Raw genomic sequence first — 10,376 nt, 5'->3', positions numbered from 1 at the left:
GGTGTGGGTGAACCCCCTGAAGAATGTGAGCATGGGGGAGATCTTACCCCGCCCCTCATCTGCCATATCCGTAGTGTGGGCAAGAGAGAGACGCTCTCCCCAACCCCTGCCCCTCGCTGCCTGTAGCAGGTGGGAGAGCTGGCCCTGAGGTCATACACCTCGCCTGGGCCACATAGTAGAGCTAGCCCTGAAGGTGTACATGTGGGCCAGCTGATGCTGAGGCTGTGAAAATAGGAGACATGGCCCTGCTCCTTGCTCATTGCTGCAAGGAGTGAACCAGCCAGGGCAACGCTGGAGAGCACACCCTGCTGACAAAGATAGGGCACAGCGGGCAGGCTGACCAACCCTGCAACTACCTGGACCTAGAACTAGGGTTAGGAGTTGGCACACCCCAACATCCTCTCCATCTGTGATCTGCTGGAGCACATGAAGGAGCCCAGTCCTGCAGATCCAAAGCTGCAGGATCTCCACAATACAGGGCAACAAGACATCCAAGACAAGTCTCAGTGAGGGCCCAATATTGATAGCGTAGCAGAAACCAGGGTCCCTGAACCAGACCGATGACTCACTGCATTGAACACTTGCAAATAAAGAGATATGGATTTTAAAAAAGGATTCTGGATCCCCTGCAGACACAACCACAACAACAACCCTCTCCTCCACTACAGTTCCCTCTTGGTCCAGCTAACATCACACTTCAGCCCAAAAACGTAGTCCCGAGTGCAATTTGAACTTGCTTATTTTGTTTTGAAAAAGGCTCCCGTGTACCAAGGCTGGCCTCGAACTCTTAGTATCTCATCGTTCCGGGTTAGCTAGCATCTTAGGGGTACACCAACATACCAAGTTCATGTGGTTCTGGGGGTTGAACCCAGGGCTTTTGGGGTGCTATGTACACACTGTACCAACTGAGCTACACCCCCAGCTCCCCATTTAGTTTCTGATGTTCTGAAGACTGAATGCAGGATATCGTGTGTGCTAGCCAAGTACTCTACCGCCGAGCTGTTACTCCAGTGATTGAAGAACGTTACTTTTTGGGGTTTTGCACAAGGCTCCAGTCTTTGATGCTATGGAAGGCCATAAGTGGGACATATATCATGTTTACTATGTGTTCCTCTGGAGAAGCCTGCAGTAGAGGTTTTGTCTCTTTCCCAGCTGAACTTCTCTGCAGTAAAGCACACAGCCATCTGGACTCCCTGCAGGGCTCCCAGATCTGCTGCCTCAGTCACACCACAAAAACACCCACGTCAGGTCTCAACCTGCAGAGAGGCTTATCCCTTACAAGATCATTACGTCATACTCAGGACCCTTGGACAAGAGACCTCTGCTGAGGTAAAGCTGGCCTGTTGCCTCCACACAGAGGTGTGAGTTGCTGTGAAGATCCTGGTAAATGGTAGGACACATGACTACAGCAAAATAACAGAAATCAACATCTTCAAAGTGCTGGACCAGTCAAACATCATCTAGCTTTGCCACATCATCAATACTAGAGTCCTTACTTTCAGAATAATGGAGTATGCAACAGAGGGGGATCTGGCAGGCCACACGGAGAAAGTGGGCTGTCTGCAGGAGGAGCAGGCCCAACACATCTTCACTCAGACGGTGTGCACAGTTCACTACAGTCATGAGAACAGCCTTGCACACAGGGTCATGAAGGGTCTGTAAGGATCTCCTCTTCAGAGGCACTGCTTTTTGGATCCATCCGCATTGTCACGTCCTCTCTTGCTCAGAAGTTTCTTCATAATTTCCACACCAACTGGACAAAACCAGATGAGATTAATGAGAATTGGGTCAATGAATAACATTTATGACTTTCAATTTCTACATGGAAAAAGGACAGACTTGTGAAGCAACAAAAATCTTCTGGGTCACAGAAAAATAAGAATAAACTAAAATCCAAAACAGTACCTGGGAAACATTCTGAAGATGAGAACAGAATGTAAGGAAATGGCAACAATGAACACTACACAGACGCTAAAGCTAGATTATTGAAAAGTAAGAGCAGACCCCAAAGTGATCAAGAAGAAGAAGACACAGTGTAAGTTTACAGCCAGACAATGGTGCTGTTACAGAAAAAAAAAATGGCTAGAATCACTGGAATCATGTAGAAGTATTTTTGGCACAGAACAACTTGTTTTATTTTGACATGGAGATAGCATATCTATTCTGTAAACAATTTTGAAGATAAAATGTGTTAGTAAATCTATAGCAAACCATTTCATTATCAGTCTTGGGAATAAATTTTGCCACCTGTTCACTACTGAGTTCTCAATAACTGAAACAATAGACATCATATAAGCATGAACACTTGGGATACTTTCTTAATGAAATTATAGATTACAAACAGTAACAGAATCAACATGCCTGAAGACATACCTAAATCAGAGGGACCAGAAGGATCACGATGCACAGTTTAGCAGCTGCTGTTTATGCTGAGGGAAAGGAATACAAATTATTAATTTATTTATTACATACCAAGAAAACCTTTCCATTCCCAGATTCTAAAGGCATCGTCACAAAGCTTATGCTATCAGAATACCTACTTTTCTTGTTCCCAAATTGTATATTTTACCAGAGATAATTTGGTGAATATGATATTTCACTAGTTAACACCATAGTGAACATTATTCCTTAAATAATGTAGAATACCATGATGCAATAGTTAGTAGTCATTTGCATTCATGCTAACTCAATTCATGAAACATTTCTCAGAAATCCATATTAATCATATATTATAAGTAATAAGTACATTTATAACTTATTTTGAATTCAATTTTTTCTTTAATCTTTTAATATTTGTGACAATTTCATCCATGATTATTCAATTTACATTCTTTTCTTCTACTGCTTGCTCTTTTTTTAAATCTGACAATGTTTCTTTGAGGGCAGATGTAACAGGCATGATGTTTCCTGATAATATGACATCATATAACCAATGTCCCCCACTCCCACTCTTAGGAATCTCACAATAACATCAAATTACTCAGCCATAACATATACACAGAGGACCTAGGCAAGACCCCATTCCACAAAGGCTGCCTGATCTCTGTGAGCCCCCATATTCCTGATCAATTGATTCTTTGGGCTGTGTTCCTGTGGTGTCCCTGACCACACTTGTTCCCATGTTCCTTTGTCTGGAAGTATTTTAAATCCTTAAATAGAATGAAGTATAAAACTGAAGCAAAGGGACAAATGTCTACATGTGTAACCTCCCAAAACTGAAAAGAGGGCAAATACAAACCTAAGTAGATCAATAATGAGAAACATAGTTCAATATTCATGAAAAAAATCTCAAGAAAAAAGCTTTGGTTCCCTGACATGATTGGATTCTATCTTTCTGAATATCTGGAAAAGGACCCCATGAAAACCACTAGCTCATTCTGCAACCTTACTGTTTGTTATGCCCTATTGATGAAGACCACTCGCATGTATGTCAGCCAACACGGAGAAGTTGAGCTGGTGCGTAACCAGAAACTTCACCACTGACTGATGTTAATGATACAGGAATGTACTCTGCATGCTACTGGAGGAGAAAGATAATCATCAATATCATCCAGTTAAAACCCTAGGACTACAGTGACCCATCTGCAAAGTGGACTGGTACAATAGTGGCACAAATACTATGGCAGTAAACAACCACTTTTTGATTGGATTGAAGGCCACTCCAGGAGATGGAAGCCATAGCTGACACTGCTAAAGGGGCCTAGAAACTGAGAAGGTCATTTAGAGGCCTAGGGGGAAACCAGATACTGTTATTCTGCTAAAGGACACAGTGATTTAATGTCTCTTGATGATATATGGCTATATCCAGATGTGTGTGTGTGTGTGTGTGTGTGTGTGTGTGTCTCCAACAGCCCGTGCCAGTGTAGCCCATTCTTGAAGGTGATGGAGCTAACATTGAGACTCACAACAATGTAGAGAGTGTGTGAGATTTTGGGATATACAGTCCTAAATGAGATGAATTCATGAAAACCTTCCCTCAAGGTTGAGGGAGCTATACAGTAGGGGAAATAGAAAGAGACTTTGTTTCCAAGGAAACAAAGAAACACTGTATTCCACATACAACAAGACCGAGGAACACATGAATTCAGAGACTGTAGCAATACACAAAAATATACAAAGGTTCAAACAGATGGAGGTTCTAGCACTGAAAAGTGGAAGTGGACGTAGGGTTCCAAACCTAACCAAGAAGACATCTGCAATTGTTTGCTGATGGTAAAGGAAGAATTAGTTTTCTCCAATGGTTTTTTACTGGGCATCTTAACATGCCCTAAACTAATGCCAAACTCAAAATGGAACAATAAACTTTGGTACACAATTGGGCTCATTTTCTTTTCTTTGGGCATCTTATAGGTCTTGAATGCTTATTCTGGTTTTTTTGGTCTCTCTTTAACAGAAAAAATATATAAACCATATTTCTGTAAGGGTGGGGAGCTGAAGAGGGTCTGGGAGTAATAGAGCGGGGGGGGGGATAATCAAAATACAGTGTATAAAACATTTCCAGTGATGAAATATCAATAAAATAAAAGACTGATATGAATGTATTCATATATAAATTCTACCCAACTTTTGAAAAAAAATAACACTAACATTCCTCCAAGTATTCAGTAAGGGTGAAGGAGACACTTTACAACATGTTCAACACAGTCTGCAGAAGCCACTACCAGACCTGCTGACGTCAGCTTCCTCCCTTGATCCTTCAGTTGGAAAAACAGCACCTAGAACCACAAATTTCTCTCTAAACTCCATGTGTCTGGGTTGTGACACAAACTGATAAACACACACAGCAAAATAAATAATGTAAAATAACCCTAAGTGTAAAATGAACAGGAGGTGTAAGGGAAGAGTTTATGTACCTATATACGACAATCCTTAATGAAAGAAACTGAAACCTTCTAGCAAGTTCAACAACACAGAAACAAGGACAAGTTCGTACTCAAAATGAGTTCATCACTTAACAGCAGAAGAACAATTCTAATATAAATTTTGACAAATAAAACAATGAAGAGAATATAGGGCAAAATGTCCATAGTTCCAAGAATGAAATTTAGTCTTTTTCCAGAAGACAGTTGCAAATGAAGATGATTTTGTTATGTGTGACTTGTTAGTCTTCAAAGGCAATTTTGAGGGAACATAAGACAGGCCAGGGAGGACATGGAATAGGACAGTGGTCTCCCTGGGACTGTCCACAGTGTTCTGGGAAGGAGCCTGGGTGTCTCAGCCACCACAGACTCTTTAGACAAACAATGATGCTCAGAGTCCTAGGTGGTTCAGAATCCTGGTCGGGGCTCCTGACTAACCACAATTAGGAACAAGTGCTGTTGGCCTAATCCACACTCCAAAGTGGTTTTGAAAAAATAATAATAATAATTATAACATTTTGGGTCCCAGGAAAGCAAAACAGTCTTGGTAGACAGCAGTCAATCAGGACGTACCTGGTGTTGCTTGAGTAGATGAGAAACTCCTCTTCCAAGTCCGGGCCACACTGCATTGTATGTGAGCACTGCCTCTGCCACTGGAGTCCTGCAAGTGAAAGCCATGCCTTCAACAGCACATAACCGGCGCCATCTGACTCTTAGCCACATCCCTTGTGCTGTGGGTTCTGATCTGGGACCTGATTGGTGATACTTACAGAAATGAGCCAATCAGATTGGGTAGCTAATCACAACTTCCTCATTGGTCAGGATGTAGTCATGTGACTCGAGTCTGCTCCATAGTGATTTCAGGCTGACCTGGACTGCAGCTGGGGTCCTGTGAGAGCAGGGTTAGAGTAGAAGTTTTGCTTGTTCTCTGCCTTTGTGCAGAGACATCCCAGCCGGGCTGCATCTCCCCTCACTTCTTCTATTCCAGGGTCTCCTTTCTGTATGAGAACAGACTCAGTTTCTGAAGGTCGGATTGGGGTTCAGTCTCTGTTTCTAGTTTATCCTCAATTAAAGGGTCATTGGTCGATATCTGTACTCTGTTGACTTGTGATCAAACCTAAATGCACCATCAACGGATTCTGGGGAACTCCTGTCTTCAAAGAGCTAATAGTCTGAAACAAAAAGGCAGGCTCTCTTAAGAATCCAACATCCATGCTGAGCAGTGATGACACAGACCTTGAATCCCAGCTCTCAGGAGGTAGAGAAAGTCGCCTGGTCTAGAGAGCCAGTGCCAGGACAGGCTCCAGAGCTACAGAGAAACCCTGCCTTGAAAAACCAAATCATCATCATCATCATCATCATCATCATCCAAAATCCACATATTGAGCAAGTGTTGACCTGTCCATAAGAGGCCTCTCTCTTCTTTAACGCGAGTGCTGAGGGCTATGTTAAATCCTTTACTTAGTAAACTCAAAAGTTACATCATTAACTCCTCATGGTTTATCATTCCTGTTTCTGCCTCAATAGCCTAAAATTAAAACAATACAAAACATGACCAAAACCATTGCTTTCTTTAACAATTTTCCCTATTCCTTGTACTGCATTGTGATAGGTCATTTTAATCCATTAATTTGTATTTCTCAGTTGGAGCAACTTCAAAAGATTATTCCATTTGTGTTTTTTCCTTTACTGTGGGAAAACATTTTCAATCACTTGGTGAACTTGTCCTCAAATTCCCAGATGCAGTTTTCACATTTTCTCAGTATTGCTGCCCAACCAGGAACTAGTTCTTTTAAGGTCTATTGAGAACTTCACATATGAAGACTGCATCTAAATATCTTCCACCAAGCCCATTCCCCTTTGTGCCTCAGTTTACCTCATGGACCTCTCCTCAAATTATGATCTCTCTACTGAGCAACAAGCATGTGTATGTGTGGTTTGTGCACATACTTACACACATGTGTTTCTAACCTACTGAGTCCAATCAGCCTTGATCATTTGTCCCTGTGTCCAGATTAGACCAATGGGGACTGAACAACCTATGTGGGATCTTGTCCCTGTAGAGGAAGCATTCCCCCTTTCATAGGTAATGACAACCGGTAGTTCTTCTAGTGCTGTTCCATGTGGGAGTGTCCTGTCCACATTTGCACGTGAACTGCTGTTGTCAGATGTCTCTTGTACGTGTAACCACATTATTGAGAGGCAGGGTTTGCATGTCCCGTAGAATACACAACTGAAGATCCATCCGTGTAGATTCAGCACAGCATAGTCACTTCTCTGCAGGTTGAGTCTCATATTTAAAAGGAAACTGCTTTGCTGAGGGCCAGTTGCTGGACTTCTCTGTGGGTACAAGGTTATGCATTTGGAACATGGTTAGATATCACATTGATTTTAAAAAATGGAAGTAGTGGTTCTCTTCTACTCTCTGGTCCATGAAGTCTTCTGTGGAGGAGCAAAAACACGAGTCTATTTTCACCTTGTCTGAAGGGCAAAGAATCAGTTTGCTCAAAGTTGTTGACAACAACTATGGTTGCACACCCTGGCCTAGGGTGTGGTTACTTGGTGTTTTGGACACTAAGATGGCCGCAGAGGTAGATCCTCTCCATCCTGACCAATGGTCAGAGAGTTGGAACTTACTTCTGTAATGAGATCTGGCGGCCTCCTCTGGCATGTGGGCATACAGAAAGGCAGAATGTTGTATACCTAATAAATTTTTTTAAAAAAAAAACAGAAATTAAGCTTGAAAAACTAAAAAAAAAGTAACATACATTTTTACTTGCTCAAATATTAGACAAAATAGCATCTTTATTTGACTGATAAAAAGCAGAAGGCCCAGAGCAGAAGAATGCAGTGGCCTTTTATTGTGGCTTTACCACACAGAGTACATATGAACAAAGCCTTTATCACATAGATTACATTTGTGTGGTTTTTCTCCCATGTGGGTTCTCTCAAGGCTTCCACGTTGTGGAAAACCTCTCCCACACTGATTCCGTTTGATGGGTTTTTCTCCAGCCTGTGTTCTTTTGTGTCATTGAAGATAAGGACAGGCAAAAGATTTACTACACTCATTACATTGATGGGGTTTCTGCACAGTATTTTTTCTTCCACGTCTTTTTTGTCTTGAACGAGTTGTGCCTTCACCATGTGGAATATGGTCATCAGGTTCTTCACTCATATCCGTTGCTTGACAACTTTCAAGAGGACTGTAATACGTAAAAGTTTTCACACATTGGTGGCCACAGCTGGACCCTGAGTCCTCTGAACAGAGACTCTGGTGTGGGTTTTCACAAGATGGTCAGTGAATTCCTGATAAGGAGACTTGGTGAACACAGTCTCTCTCCAGAGGTCGGGGGTCATGTAGCTGTAGGTCTTAGAGATGGCAACAAAGGTGGCCTTGGCAAAGTTGCCCAGGGTGGCAGTGCAGCCCCTGGCTGATGTGTAGCAGTCATCAATGCCAGCCATCATCAGTAGCTTCTTGGGTACAGGAGCGGAGACTATGCCAGTGCCTCTGGGGGCAGGAATGAGATGCACCAGCACAGAACCACAGTGGCCTGTCACTTTGTAAGGCACAGTGTGGGGCTTGCCAATCTTGTTCCCCCAGTAGCCTCTCCGCACAGGGACAATGGAAGGCTTGGCCAAGATGATGGCCCCTCGGAGGGCAGTGGCTACCTCCTTGGAGCACTTAAAACCGAGACCTACGTGACCACTGTAGTCCCTAATAGCGACGAAAGCCTTGAACCTGGTCCGCTGGCCTGCTTCTGCACGGGCATGATCTTCAGAACCTCATCCTTTAGGGATGCTCCCAGGAAAAAGTTAATGATCTCAGACTCCTTAATGGGCAGGGAGAACAGGTAGATCTCCTCTAGGGACTTGATTTTCATGTCCTTAACCAGGCGGCCCAGCTTGGTGACGGGAATCCACTCCTTGTCTTCAGCTTTACCTCCACGAGCCCCACGGCCTTGGCCTCGGCCTCGACCACGGCAGACCCCCACCCCCCCCACCCCCACCCCCGTCCTCCGGGCCCTCCCGCTGCAACAGCGTCATCCGCCATTGGTGTTTTCAGAAGAAGAAGCAACAGCAGTGCTTTTCTTTAAAAAATCCAGGACACATTAAACTTTCCTCAGAGGCACATTTATATCAGCTTGCATATGTAAATTACCTTCCATGTCTTCTAGAACTTTGAGAATGCTCTTCAATAGCATGATCTTCCCAATAGTCACTGAAAGTATAGTACCAGAAAATTAATGATAAATTTTGCACAATTTTCAATAATATTATGTTATTATCTTCAATGGACCTTAGCACCATGCATGATTTATTCACCACACTCTACGTCTTTCTCAGTCCATATTACAGAAGACCCTCAATAACCAAGAAACACTTGTCCCCTTATATTAAACGTTAAGTAATTTTCAACATCTTACAAACATCTTTGTGGTTCCTATAGATCTCCGTCATCACATCCCAGAAGAGACTCCTCTGGGAAGGATCCAGCAAAGCCCATTCCTCTTCAGTGAAGTTCAAATACACATCTTCATAGGTCACTGCATTCTAAAATATCCCATACCGATGGAAGACAAAAGGTGTGATACCAACAACACTGTGGATGTTTACATCTTTGTCAGTAGTCATTAACTCTGGTGCACCTCACACATATTTCAGGACGGGGACATTACACTGCAATCCCACATCCCTACAGAAGGAAGCTGAATAGGAGGTTCACCTCTGACATTTATGCAACCTTTGAATGGGATACGCCTTGTAAGAGAAATGGAGTATTCAGTAAACTTCAGAAATTGAATGACCTATTATTAATTACAAAAGATAAGAGACACGCAGGGTGTATTAACTCAAACCTTTAATCCCAGCACATAGTAGGCAGAAGCAGGTGTATCTCTCTATCTTTTTGTTTGTTAGATTGATTTTTCTCGAGGAATGCAAGGTCTAAATATATGTACTTTTGGCAAACACTTCCTGTAAAAGTACTGAGGTGAAATCACAGACTAAGAATCCATGACCTTAAATTTTGCATCTTTTTTGTATCCAGAACCAGTACAACCTCAATGATTCCCCAAGTTTAGGGTCTGTGTTGTAAATGGACCCTGCCATGCTTGGACCAGAGTTGCAGCTGATTCAGTATGAAGTTATTTCCTTGGACGAGGAATCTCTTTGTCTATTCCTACCATAGACTGCAGGCTTACCTGGATGGAGTCCTTCCTGGACTTTTAATGCTGAGCAATGGCCTTCTCTTCAATGGTGCCAAACACCTGGGAATTTCCTAACTGTTTCCACCTTACATCTGCTATCTGAAACTACCTAGTGCTGTTTTTCTCTACAGAACAGACTTTCATTTCTTCCTGCCCCAATTGTTTCTTTTTCACTAAACACCTGAGTCATTCGTAATACCATCCATGGATTCAATATTCCATCTATGAAAGCCATACATTACTTTTAAATTCTGCCTTACTCAATTTCTTGGTGACATGGCAGCAGCCACGTGTCTTCTCCAAAGAACAA

General features: G+C 42.7%; 1 long non-coding RNA gene and 1 pseudogene across 1 annotated transcript; both read right to left on the bottom strand.

Moving 5' to 3' along the window:
* Positions 1 to 588: 588 nt before the first annotated feature.
* On the bottom strand, positions 589 to 5,687 carry LOC125411529 (uncharacterized). The gene is made up of 2 exons (XR_015735407.1): positions 5,433 to 5,687; positions 589 to 1,753 (listed from the first exon to the last, which is right to left on the bottom strand). It is a non-coding gene; the product is annotated as an uncharacterized LOC125411529 (long non-coding RNA).
* Positions 5,688 to 8,081: 2,394 nt separating this feature from the next.
* On the bottom strand, positions 8,082 to 8,910 carry LOC148119147 (small ribosomal subunit protein uS5 pseudogene; annotated as a pseudogene).
* Positions 8,911 to 10,376: the final 1,466 nt, after the last annotated feature.

The sequence above is a fragment of the Myodes glareolus genome, chromosome 18 (assembly GCF_982192425.1).
Source record: "Myodes glareolus chromosome 18, mMyoGla1.1, whole genome shotgun sequence".
Lineage (NCBI taxonomy): Eukaryota > Metazoa > Chordata > Mammalia > Rodentia > Cricetidae > Myodes > Myodes glareolus.
The sequence above is the reverse complement of the archived record's forward strand: the minus strand, read 5'-3'. Positions and strand labels throughout refer to the sequence as shown.